At 42.0% G+C, this 13,960-nt stretch overlaps 1 protein-coding gene across 12 annotated transcripts in view; it reads right to left on the bottom strand.

The window, feature by feature from the left end:
- Positions 1-13,960, bottom strand: part of RAI2 (retinoic acid induced 2) — a 388,421-nt gene that overhangs the window by 214,424 nt on the left and 160,037 nt on the right. For 9 of the 12 annotated variants that reach the window (XM_072817163.1, XM_072817152.1, XM_072817168.1 and 6 more), the window contains 2 exons: positions 5,850-5,927; positions 5,641-5,733 (listed from right to left, as the gene is read on the bottom strand). The gene's annotated coding sequence lies outside the window, so the exon portion shown is untranslated. The remainder of the gene's footprint in view (positions 1-5,640; positions 5,734-5,849; positions 5,928-13,960) is intronic. The other 3 variants (XM_072817154.1, XM_072817156.1, XM_072817159.1) reach the window with 1 other exon arrangement.

Here is a 13,960-nt window from a genome sequence, read left to right as displayed (position 1 = left end):
ATGATTTTTCTTGATGAAAACTATACAAGCAAAATAAAATTGAGATTTGGTGGGGGATAGTCAATAAGATTTCAGGCCAAAAGAACCTCTTGAAACAGCAGAAATTGGCCCTGAGAGGTGATTAGAAAGTCTGCCTTTCCAGTCTTGCTTTCTGATGCAATAGTGTGAGTGTGGCAAGGAGTGTGCTCTCTCTGGTTCCTGAGACTTTATTTGTCAGAGAGAGAGAGAGTACTGGATGAGGTAGTCTCCATGCCTGCTGTGTCCACTGTGGTAGTCACTCACCGGCTGTGGCTACTGAAAGCTTGAAATACAGCAAGTCCAAATTAAGATATCCTGGATGTGTACAATACATTCCACATTTTGAAGACGTATGCCAAAAAGAATATAAAATATCTCATTAATATTTCTATCTTCACATATTGAAAAGTGAATATCGTGGATATATCATGTTAAATTAAATGTTATTACAATTACATTAATTCACATTATACTTCCTTTGGAGAGCACTGCTCTGTAATATTCTGACTGCTTATGTTGCATTGGTGGTATTTTCCAAAATCTAGGATGACAGTAAACAGGATTAGATATGAAAAGCACGATTTCTAGTAGCATTCTTGGCTGATTCCCCTTCTTCTCCCTAGCCTTGGAGGTAAGAATGGCCCTGAAAGTTCCTGCAGGTGAATTACTCACAGCGTAGAAAAATCACCGTCCTTTGCACTGCACAGAAATGTCAGCTGTCCATTAATATAACTCATTCCTGCCCCAACTTTCAAAAGAATGCAGTGAAGGCATTTACAACCTAAATTCCTCGTAGGGAATCATTCAAATTACTTGAAAAATATCTTGCAGTTCATATCCTGACTTTCATTCTGGACCACTTATGTGAAGATGAAAAATTTGAACTCTGGTTTCAGGAGCTTGAAAGCATTACAATGGAAAAAAAAATCCCTTCTCAAACCAGTGAGGAAATTAGTGGAGGGGATTAGTAACATCAGACTAATTAACAAGAGTGAGAACGAACATGAGAAGAAGGACAAGAGCACATGAGTGAGAGAGAAAGAAACTACATTTTAAAAAGCATTAAATAAAAGTTTCAAATTAAACTAAAAATATACTCAAAATAATTCAGACTGGCACAAGCCTTGTTAAAAACAAGACAGCAGGTCCAAAATGGAGTCACTTATGCTAAGCCCCACGTCACCAAACCAAGACTTAACTTGATTATAGTTTTAACCTGTTCCAGAAAAAAGAACCTTAAACCAGTCAATCAGTAATTGCCTGGTCAGCACTAGGTAGATAAGCTGCCTGACAGACCCGTGTTGTCCCTTAAAGGAAAGCGACCTGGCCACAACCAATCTGCTCTCTGCCTAGCATAACTTCCTTGTCCCAGCTCCCTTTCCCCTACAACAATCTTTCATCTTATACAGCTCCTTGAAGCTTCTTTCTATCTGCAGCTAGATACTGTCTGATTCATGAATCACTGAATAAAGCCAATACAATCCTTAACATTTACTTCGATGAATTTTGTTTTTCAGCAACATGAATTATCAGGGGGGCTAATCCAGTATCAATGATTTATAGTCCCAACGAAATAATATGTCAGAATGAGAAATCCCACAGTCAGCTTCCATGCCTGATGTCACAGGACTTGAGACTTTGGGTTTATCATTGACATTATGGATATGAAATCAAGATGTTTTACTTCCTGACTCTTATGAAAATAAATGCTTTTTCCTTAATTTACTCTAAGTCTATCGCCAAAATCTGTTAGGTCCAGACCATGATAAATAAAGTGGGACTATATTGCAAAGAAATGACACTTCCAAGAAGAGAGAAATAAAAACAACACACATGCACATACTTTAAAAGAAATCCTAGGCATTAAAAATAGTCTACAATGAACCTATAAGTTTCTATTAAATCACCATCTTGACAACTAAATTTATGCATCTAAATGTGTAACAGACATTACATACCATTTTGGACTATTTTCACCCCTGTAGCTATGAATGATGAGTGAGGAGGGGGAAATAACACTGTGGCAGCCAGTAATATATAGGTTTGGGTCATAAAACAAAATATCAAAATAATTTCTTGGTTTTCCCAAATAGAAGGCATTTTGTTTTTGCTTCTGGGTTGGAGTGAAGGCTCAAATAGGGAAAGGAATAGAAATAGGAAGCAAGGGCCCTGAGATGGGCTTTTTAAACTTGAAAATGTTGACTTGAGTAGCTTAAGGTCCTGCACATAAAATAAATAAGATAAAATGGTTACATTCTTTTAATTGACAGAGACTTGGCGAAGGTTGTCCTGCTTTCTGGGATTCAAATTCAATAAAACCTTCCCAAGGAGCTGCAATCCTCTGAACATTCACCACATAAAATGTTAACCAGGCCTTCCAACTTGCTGCTCAATACACAGGAGTTCCATTTGCTAGAGGTCAGAGAACACATATCAGATCAGCGGGTGCCCTGGGGGAAGGAGCATTCTGGGTCCTGTTTATCCTTTGAGGACTGTTTGCCTTGCATTATTTGCATGGGTGACTATCTTTGTCATAAAACCTGTTCTGTTTGCTTTCTAGAATCACTTCATCACTAGTGACAAATGTTACAAAGCATTTATGTTGGTTAGGATATCGTCCTAGGAACAGGAGCTATAAAGAGAAAGGAGACACAGTCTCCGCATCCAAGAAGCTTATAATGTAGTTGGGGAGAGAATCAATCAAGGGCCAAAAAAATATAAACAGTAATATAAGTGTGTTAGGAGGCTAGACTTGTATTTCAGTGGGATTGGGATGTGAATGGGCATGATCAGCAGACCGGTTGGGTGGGCTCACCAGAAGACTCTTTGCATGAGTATTGAACAGTTGCTTTTAAAAAGTCCCTCCCTAACAGGACAGAAAATGCCAGGAATAACATGCTTTTACCAGTAACAAAGCATAAGGGAATACTGTTCTGAGTAAAATCCAACAGTTAAACTGTCTCTAACTCAAGCCCTAAGGAAACACTGCTTGGATTCTAGGAAGAATGAAAGCTGTAAGTAAACATTTACTTTCACTAAGACTCTGTAGAACATTAGAGAAAGAACATGCTTTGAGACCCCTTTAACAAATGGAGACTGTGGTAGTGATTACTACTATTCTCCAAATATTTCCTCCTCTCTGTTTTCTGAGCATATAAGTTGGAATACATTTCTTGGCCCCCTTGTGTTTGAGTGAGCCTGATGACTAATCCCAGCATGTGATGGATATATGGAAATGGGTACAAAGGATCAAGATCTGTGATTCTCATGCTAACACCCACCAAAAAAGCATCCACCATGGATGAGCACTGACCAATCACGTAGACAAAATGACCTAGCTAATTGATGGCATCCAGAGTTTGTCATCGGCCACCACAAAAATGGCACAATGGAAAGAAGAGAGTAACTACAGGGGCAGAGATGGAGGTCACATATGGGCCCAACCGGAATCTATTACTATTATACCTCACGATGTCCAACCTATTAGCACCATAGACGGATGTTGAGTCTCCACTATGGTACTTCTCCTTGAGGAGATTGATGGACCACTTCGTAACAGTTGACTTCATTTGGGTCATTTCCACCCTGGAAAATCCAGCAGTTCATTCTCACAGAAATAGATATTTATTCCAGGTATAGGTTTGCCTTTTATGTCCGCAGAGCCTCGGCCAGCTCTGCTATTCAAGGGTTTACAAAATGCCTGATACACAAAGATACAATCTCAAATAACATAGCATCTTACCAGGATGCTTTACTTCACAGCGCCGGAGGTAAGGGAGTGAGCCCATGATCATGGGATCCAGTGGTTGTATTACATACTGTACTATTCAGAATGCAACTGGCCATCACAGAGCAATGGGATTGCCTCCTAATGGTATAGCTGAAGTGCCAGCTCAGAGGCAAGACTCTGTGAGGATGGAATGCCATCTTCTAGGATTCCATATACACACTGATTCAGAGACCTCTGTGTGGTACTGTGTCCCCCACAGGGAGAGTACATGGGTCGCTGAACCAACACATGGAAGGAGGAGTGATCTCACCTGCCATTATTCCCAGTGACCTACTGGGGGACTTTGTGCTTTCCCTCCCTTCAACTCTGGGCTCTCCTTGATTAGGATGTCCCAAAGGGGACACACTCTTGCCACCCAAGACCCCTTCAGAGGACACAGCAAGATGCCACTTGGACACTCTGCACTTTCTGTGTCTTGGGTTCAGCAGGCAAATAGAGGAGTCACCATCTTACAGGAGTGATTGACCCCGTTCAGCCAGGAAGAGGTGAGGCTGCTTTTACATGGCAGGGAGGGGGGTGGGGGCTAGGGAGAAATATACATGAAACCCAAGTGATCTGCTTGGGCACCTCATGGTACTCCCTCGTCCAAAGGAGACTGAATGGATGAGTGCATTAACCTCAGTCTGCAAGAGGCTCAGATGCCTCAGGAATGAGGGTTTAGGTCATATCACAGGGCAAACCACTGAGGCCAGAAGAGACAGTAGCTGAGGTTGAAGGGAATTTAGAGACGATAGTGGAAGAGAATGGCGACAAGGACCATTTGCAGCCCCAAGTCTCACTGCAGAAACAGGCTATAGTTCACCACATTAAACTCTCTACTGCAAGCTTTCCCTCAAGAAGGGAGACCCACTGGAACCCCTGAATAACTGCTCCCTGAACCTGTATGGAGAAGTAAATTTGTGTCAACCATGGAGAGAAAGTCCTTAACTACCCAGAACCACTTCTCCATCAACTCCACCCAAGTCCTTTCGATCAAGATCACAGAGACTTGATTCTGACCTGAGGTCTTCATGGTCAAGGACATCAAGAACCTATCTTCTATACATCTCTACTCCTACTCCCATAGAAATAAAGTTCTCATCTCCTAATTTGCTTTGGCTTAGTCTCCTTAATATCACCCTCGGCAGAGAATTGCTCTCTTGCCATCTACTTTAGCAATCTTGTCTTGCTTTTCTAATGATTCTCTTCAGCACTGACTAATAGTTTGTGCCTGTTTTTCCCCAAATTATTCTGATTGTGGAACACACACATGGAGTTAAAGCTGCTCTGTTATAGCATTCAGAGTTAGGAGAGCTATTTAGTAGGCATTACGGTTTAGATAGATCCATATAGAACAGCGGGCTGAGGAGTGTCATACATATTTTTAAAGCCTCAACATACATACCCTCTCTCCTACTATTCACAGATTCACAATATCACAGCTAGGATCCACCTTTATTCTTGTTTATCTTCAGGTTTCAATGTAACAACCACCCAGAGGCACTTGAAACAACCGTGTGGCTGCTGCCATGTATGGTTCATCTTGCATATGTGGCAATGATATATGGGCCAGAGCCCAGGTTCCCCAAGCCCACCCCCTCCATGGCCATTTGTGACACCTGCCACCTGCTCCCAGACAGAAACTGTATCCATGTGTACAAGTGTGTTTTTATCAAGGAAGATGATCTTTATTTGGATCGCCCTCTGTGGAAGTGAAGCAGTTTCTCATGGTCTTGCTTCACTTCTAGGTCTGAATACTAAGGCTAATTCTCCCTGGTACAGAGTGACCAACCCTAATTGCCTCCCAAGAAGCAGAGAAAAGGCACTGGCTGTCCAAATTCCACACAACTCACCGGCATGTTGGTAAAGAGGCGTTCAGTGGCCTTGGTGTTGGATGTGGGGGAGCACTCAACAGGAAGTCCCATTACAGGATACAATGCTAGAGTCTGAAAAGAGGGAAGAGGCAAAACAATAACAAAATATGGAGAGAAGCTCAAAACAGGAGGCAGTCCCCAACAATAACAGAACACACATTCTCTTTCAAATGCATAAGAACATTTACCAAAACTTGCCATACACTGGTTCACCCAGTCTCCACAAATTTCAAAGGGCAGAGATCTCAGATCACAGTGATATTAAGCTATAAATCAGTAAAAAAAAAAAAAAAGATTACTAGAAAGTCCACAACTGGTTGAATATTAAGCAATACACTTTTAAATAATTCATGAGTCAAAGAAATCACAATGAAAATTATAAAACATTTTGAACTGATGATAAGGAAAGACACTGCATGTCAAAACTCATGGGTGCAGCTAGAGCAGTGGATAGAGGGGATATTATAGCTTTAAATACACATATTAGGAAAGGCCAAAAAACAATGATCTATGTTTCCATTTCAGAGTTAAAGAACAACAAATCAAATCCAGAGAAACTAGAAGGAAGAAAGTACTAAAGCTGAGAATAGAAATCAGAGAATAGAAAATATTAGAGCATAATCAACAAAGCCAAAAGTTGGTTCTTTGAAAAGATTAATACAAATTATACAATAGAGGTTGTCACACAGCTTTCCAAGCCCAGGGGCCAGAGAAGAACATCAAAGTTTGGGCAATGCTAAGCTCACAAAAGGGAGATGAATGGATACTGAATGGGGCCCAAACTAGTCCATCAGTACATGTTAGCTGCTAACTTGTATAGCTAGTCAGACTGTGGTCCATGCGTGGTCAAGCCACGTTACTCAGGTGTGAACAGGAGGTCAGCAGTCAGCAGGCAATCAGCTTCTGAGCTGAACAAGCATCTCACAGGAAGAGAAGAATCTGTGAGGGTGTCTGTAACAGACTCCTCCCTATCTATGCTTGGGAAGTAGGGTTTTTTGGTATATGAAAATTTATTATTGTCATGTTTTCACCATCAAAGCTTAGTCTTGGTCTTTCCCTCTTTCCTTTGAAGAAGGCCAAAAGGGAGATACTGGCTACTTTGACAATCTTAAAGCCAAGTCCTGGAATGGCACCAACAGCATGACCTTTGCAACCAAAACCAGCAACCAGAACCTCATCATTTTCCTCCATAAAATTCAAGCAACCATCATTAAATACAAAGGCGGTGACTTTTTTTTTTTTTTTTTTTTTTGCCATTCTTGATCAGCTGGACTCTGACACACTTCCTGATGGCAGACTTCGGCTGTCTGGCTTCAGCCCATACTTTAAGAAAAAAAGATTTTTAAATCTATGTATTTATTTATTTGGGAGAGAAAAAAGAGAGAGAGAGAGAGAGAGAGAGAGAGAGAGAGAGAATGTGTATAAAAGTGGGCAGGGGAGGGCAGGGGGGAAAAGTAGAGGGGGAGGGAGAGGGACAAGCAAATTCCATGCTAAGCATGAAGCTCAATGTGGGGCTTGATCTTACCACCCTCAGATCATGACCTGAGCTGAAACTAAGAGTCAGATGCTTAACTGAGCCACCCAGACGCCCCAACCCCTACTTTTTCCAACACAGTTCTTTTTGCATGGGAAGCACTTCCAAAAGGCAGGCCTTTGGGGCTGTGCCCACATGGGCTTTCCTGTACTATTTATCATGCTACTTCTGGTTTCATCAGTGGCTGCAGAGCTACATGGCAGGACAACAACCATGACATGTGTCCATCCTGCTGACGCCATGGGCCTAAATAAAAGAGGTATGCTTGCAAAGTATTATGTACCCAGCATCAGAGGAAAACATTCTTATTAATTTCATGAGTAGTAATCAAGCTTGTGCTCATGTTCTCCATACATGCTATGAGTAGAACTGAGGCACTTTGACTTCCCTCACCAGGACTCAAAGGCTGGGGTAAACAACCCACAACATTAGAGTCAACGTGTGTACCAACTAGCTAGCAGCTGTCCAGACATTTACCAAGAGAAGATCATAGCATATTCATGCTCCGACTGCATAATGACAGTGTAATTGTGTCCTGGGGTTTCAAGCAGACACAATAAGAAGTCAGATACTTTTGGACAGCATAGTCTAAATCAAAGAGCAGGACTTAAAGAAGGTAATCCACCTTTCTGTGTTCATATCTATGTATCAGTAAGGATGCACTAGCCTGCAAGTAACAGAAAGTTGGTCTCAAATTGATTTAAACAATGAGAAAAGATATTAGTCCAATTATAAGTGTCAAGAGGCAGAGCAGACTCCAAGCACATGATGCTGCATCTCCAGTTCCATTTGGCTCTGTTCTCCTCTGTGAGATGGCCATCGCGACTCCAGGTGCAACCAGCAGACACAACAAAGGGCAAACCAAGGGGGGCTTCTCTCTCCAAGTCTCCTCTCCAATCCCCCTGGCAAGATTTCCTCTCTTGTTTTAAAGATTTATTTATTTGAGAAAGAGAGAGGGTAGGGGGAGAACATCTCCAGCAGACTCCCTGCTGAGCAGAGCCCAACCTGGGGTTCAGTCTCACAACCCTGAGATCGTGACCTGAGCCAAAATCAAGAGTCAGATGCTTAACTGACTGAGCCATCCAGGCACCTCAGCAGAATTTCCTCTTAAACCTCATTGGCCCAGATTGGGACATACACGTTTTAGTAAATTAATTACTGACATGGGATTGCCATGATTGGTTTAGACCAATTAAAAAAAAACATTTTATTTAAGTATAATATACTTAAAAATATGAAAAAAAGAATAAATAAATAAAAATCTTTTAAAAAATAAATAAAAATAAAAATATATACATTCCTTGATGCATTTTTACAAACTGGATCCACCTTTGTAACTTGCACTAGATAAGGGACTTGTTTGTGCCGGGGACTCCTTTGGCAATGTGGTAAATAAAGCCTAGGGACCCCTTCTAGGAATGCTTTTAAATGTATAAACTAATATATGGAGGATCACAAAGGAGTCCAGTTACTTGGAAATGACATTATTAAAGTTTTCATGCATTCATTTAGGTTAATTAAGATTAATTTGGTCATTCAATAAATTTATGGCATAGTAGTATGTGTGCTTCTTTATTAACACATTAAATAACAAAATCTAGTGGCACATGTAATTACTACAATAATTCCAAATTGCTGACAAGTGTAAAGGATTCAACTGGTGACAAAAATCACAGATCCTACTAATATACTACTGTTGTTTGTTGCCCACATAAATTATTGAAAGAAAAGCTATATTTCAGTTAAAGGTTAGTGAGATAAAGAGGTATATTTTCCATGCCCAGTCACAGACACCCTAAATTCTACCTGTCAATGGATCTGAGGTTAAGAACACTTGAGCTTTGGGCTCATCAGTTGAATCGGTCTGGATGTTGGACAGTTGAAATCATGACCCACCACAGTAGATGAAGGAAATGGAGCTTGGGGTCCTGCAGATTCATTCTTCATTCATTCACTCAACAATTATGTATCACATACACAGTATGTGTTAGGCACCATGTTATGTACAGGTTTACAGTAGAAAATTAAGAGACATACTCTCTCCCCTCATATAGTTTTTAGACCAGTGGAGAAGAGAGAGAATAAAGGAAAGAGAGATGAAGTGAAGATTCAGAGACAGGGCAAGTTGGCCATTTGAGCTGGAATCCAGAGGGTTCCAGATTGAACTGAATCCTTTGGTTCAAACCAAAGGATGAGCAAGTCTCTAGCTGAATTCTTCAGAGATAATTGCTAAGAATTTCTCCAGAGTAAAGCAGACTTTCCAGCGGGGACACTCTGGACCCCTGGTCAGCCCTTCCCTGGAGTAGTCCTGACTGTCCTGACTGTCTTCAGTGTGGTGGCTAATTCCATTTAATTTCATATTGTTCAATAAAGAGCCCTATGACTTGCCTTGCAACCAAAGCTTTATGCCAAAGCCAGAAGTTCATCTATCAGTGATTTGCCTTAAGACGCTATCTCTAAGAACACATTATGTCTCCAACCTGCAGCTTACAGTATTAGTAACAGCATCTCCGGAAACACCATGATGCCCTGAGAAAACAAAGCTTTGCTTCTTCCTTCCTTCTTTCATCATAAAATATTTATTGAGCACTTGCTGGATAATAAGCATGACGCTGGGAGCAAGGGCCACAGAGATGAATAAGACATGGCCCTACCCCTGAACAAACAACACTCTAGTGGAGGAAGACAGGCATGTAAACCAGTAAGTAAATGCCAACTGGTGTCCCAGCTGCCGCAGGAAAAGCCCGTGGGAGTTGTGGGGGGTACAAAGGCTGGAGGGGACAGTTCTACCAGATGTGGAGCGAGGAGGGGGGGCAGGCAGAAAGGATTTTGTAAGAAGTCAATTCTTAAGCTTCATCTTCAAAGAGGGGTGAGTAGAAAGAATGTTGCTAGGTGGTCCAGAAAAAAGGGACTTCTGGGACACCTGGATGACTCGGTTGCTTAAGCGTCCAACTTTTGATTTCAGCCCAGGTCATGATCTCAGGATTGTGGGATTAAGCCCTGTGTTGGGCTCTGTGCTCAGTGGGGAGTCTGCTTGACATTCTCTTTGTCTCCCTCTACTCCTTCCTCCCTTCTCCCTCCCTCTTTCAAATAAATAAATAAAATCTTAAAAAAAAAAAAAAGAAGGGACTTTCTCAGCTATGAATTCACCAACTACCGTGGCCTTCTCCACCCACAGGAGCCATGAATCATTAATCGAGGTCCCAAGGAGGTGGTACTAAAATTAGAAGCAACCATCATTCAACCATGCTTCCCTTACTTTTCTTCAATGGTGCTTAGAAACATGTGTGCCAAAAAGACATTCAGATAGGGAAAGACATGAAATCAGAATTAGGCAAGCAAGCAAGAATTAGAAACAGCTTGAAAAGAGCAATGAAAGGAAATGAAGTTAGTATTTCCATGTTGTGTAGGGAGCACATATTTTTTTAGGTCCTCAAATCATCATGAGTGAATCAAGTTTTACATCTCCTTATACTGGCTAATGTAGCTCTAAACCTTGGCTACAAAGGAGAACCACCTAGAGTTTTTTAAATGACCAATTCCTAGGATACACTCCAAACAATTAAATCAGTATCTTTAGGGGCAGGACACATGCATCTGTATTTTTTTTTTTACAGTTCCCCAAGATGTAGCTCAAGTTGAGAACCAGTGCCCTATGATCAGGGGGTTGGTAAGTTTTGTCTATAAAGCCTAAGATATTTTGGCCATCACAGGCCATACCATCTGTTGTGACCACTCAACTCTGCCATTGTGGTGTGAAAGTAGCCCCAGACAATACATAAATGAATGGTGTAGCTGTGTGCCAAGGAAACTTGATTTATGGACACTGAAATTTGAATTTCATAGAGTTTTTAGAAGTCATGAGGTATTTGTCTTTTGAGGGTTTTTTCCAACCGTTTAAAAATATAAAAACCATTGTTAGCTTTACTGACCATACAAAAACAGGAGGCTGGTGGATTTGGCTCAGCAGCCTAGCTGGCTGTTTCCTGCTATCAGAAACATGAGATACCGGAACAAGGAGTGCAAAATGGGAGGCTTCCATTGCCCTCTTGCTGAAATGTCAACTTGAAAATAAAGCGCATTCCCACAGGCTGAGCATTTCTATCTTCATCCCAAATTTGCCCTCTAAAACTTCAAGCTTAATACGATACATACATTGCTAAAATCACGTCACATTGTTCTTTAAAAACATACAGGTAAGGTGGACAAGATATACAAAAACAGGTCTTCAAAATATGAGTCTATAACCCTATGCAATATCCACTTTCAAATTGCCAATACTGCAACCCGCTCTGCAATTTCATCAAACTGGCAGAAACAATTGGATGGGGTTGGAAAGCGATGACTTGCCAAATGTCGCTTGAGCCAGCAGGGGCTGGAAACAGCCTTGCTGACGAGGCTTCGGCTTGGTGAGTGCGCACACAGCTATAACCAACCTGTTCTCGACCAAGTAATTACCTTCTCCTGGGGAGAGAGGGTGGTATTAAAAAATTGCGGAAAGACAGCACACTGTGCAGGGGGAGGAAGAAGGGGACAGAGAAAGAGAAAGGGAGAGAAAGAAGAGGGGGGGCTACAGCGGAAATAAACGCGTGCAAGATAAAGAAGAGGGATGCGGAGAGAATCACTAAAATCCCATCTGGGAAAATCCTCCAGGAGATGGGAAAGGAAACTAAAGGGCTGGCAGGTGAACAAGCCTGGCTTTTAATGGCTTAATAATAGGGATGTTTGGTAACCAATGGGGTTAATGCGCAAGTGACATAAACCAGCGGGGGGTCTTGCAGGGGACCCGCAGCACATACTAATTGAAGGACATTTAATACGGGACAGTGGCAGAAAGATAGGGCTGCCACTGAACCCGCTTCCCTTCATTCACAAAGGATGCGCTGGCAGCATTTCATAGCTTGGCACCGGCCGTATTGATGGGAAAGAGTCTTCTTTTTAATGTGGGAACCAGTCAAGGGAAGGAAGCAAGAAAGGAAGGAAGGAAATGAAGAAGGGAGGGAGGGAAGAGAGAGAGAGGGAAGTTAACAAATGAAGTGTTTAATGAGAGACCCTGCGGTTGTGATTTCAGGGTTAGGGAGCTATTATCCACCATTCATTAGAAAATACCCTCTCAGGGCAGTTGATCGCTAGGTCGGCTTCTCAAACTTTGATGTGCAAACAAATCACTCCAGGAGCTCTTTAAGGGCAGACTTTGATTCAGTAGGGGTGAGGTGGGGCCTGAGAGTCTGAGATTTCCAGCAAACTTCCGGCTGGGATGCTGGGATGCTGCGTTGCAAGGACCACACTGTGAGTTAGGAAGACTCCAGGTGCAGTAGTCGCTAGTCACAGGTGGCTGTTGAGCACTTGAATATGCCCGCCCTGGGGCACCTGGCTGGCTTAGTCGATGACGTATGGGACTCTTGATCGTGGGCCTGTGGGTTCAAGCTCTGTGTTGGGTGCACAGATAACTTAAAAATACAATCTTTTAAAAAGAAATATATGCCTGGGGCGCCTGGGTGGTGCAGCCAGTTAAGCATCCGACTCCTGATTTCCATTCAGGTCGTGACCTCAGGGTCCTGGGATCAAGCCCGGCGTTGGGCTCCACACTCCGTGCAGAGTCTGCTGAAGAGTCTTTCTCCTTCTCCCTCCGCCCCTTGCCCCCAACCCCAGTGTGTACATTCTCTCTCTCTCTCTCTCTCAAATAAAGAAATAAAATCTTAAAAAAATATATGCCTGGATGGCACAGTCAGCTGAGCCTCTAACACTTGGTTTCAGCTCAGGTCATGATCTCAGGGTCTTGAGATTGAGACCCACGTCTGGCTCTGTGCTCCGCCTGAAGTCAGCTTGGGTTTCTCTCTCCCTCTCCCTCTGCCCCTCCCCCCATACTCTCTCTCTCTCTCAAATAAATATATAAATCTTTTAAAAATATGCCTGATCCAAGTTAAGAAGTGTCATAGATTCCAAAGACCAAGTAAGAAAGAATCTAAGATATGTCTTCAATAATTCTTACATTGATCACATGTCGTAATGATACTGTTTTGGATATCTTGGACTAAATAAAATACATAATCACAATTAGTTTCCCTGTTTCTTTTTCACTTTTGTAAATGTGGCTTCTTGAAAATTAAAATCACACATGTGTCTCATACTATGTTTCTATTGGACAGCATAGCTTTAGGCTCTTGCTTTTTTAAAAGATTTATTTATTTATTTGAGAGAGAAAATGCAAGCAGAGGGAGGTACAGAGGGAGAGAAAATCATCAAACAAACTCCCTGTTGAGCACAGAGCTCCATACGGGGCTCCATCTCATGACCCTGAGATCATGACCTGAGCTGAAACCAAGAGTTGGATGCCCAACCAACTGAGCCACCCGGGCACCCCACTTTAGGCTCTTTCTATCCACTCTCTCCTCTGGTTTAAGTTATAAAAACTGTTCTGAGCAGTTTGTATGATTAAAGTGCAAGCGATGGACAACACATCCTACCTTTTCTTCCATTTCCTCCTTCCCTTCCTGTCTCCTTGCAGATCCTGCTCTCCCAGTCCTCACCAGGAAAATACAGGGAGATCTTAAGTACTTGAAGAAAAGGTGCCCATGAGCTCATTGCCCTATACTAACTCATTCCTCATGCAAACACTTAACTTACAGCAAAGCCCCTGGCTCATTCACTAAAGCAACATTGGTAAAAATGAGACACAGATGCTGTGCTCAAGCTCATAGTCTAGAAGAGCAGAAAGGTAAATAAAGACATATACTACAGTTTCTGGGTGCTGTAATAGAAGCA

This window comes from Canis lupus, chromosome X, assembly GCF_048164855.1.
Source record: "Canis lupus baileyi chromosome X, mCanLup2.hap1, whole genome shotgun sequence".
Lineage (NCBI taxonomy): Eukaryota > Metazoa > Chordata > Mammalia > Carnivora > Canidae > Canis > Canis lupus.
The sequence above is the reverse complement of the archived record's forward strand: the minus strand, read 5'-3'. Positions and strand labels throughout refer to the sequence as shown.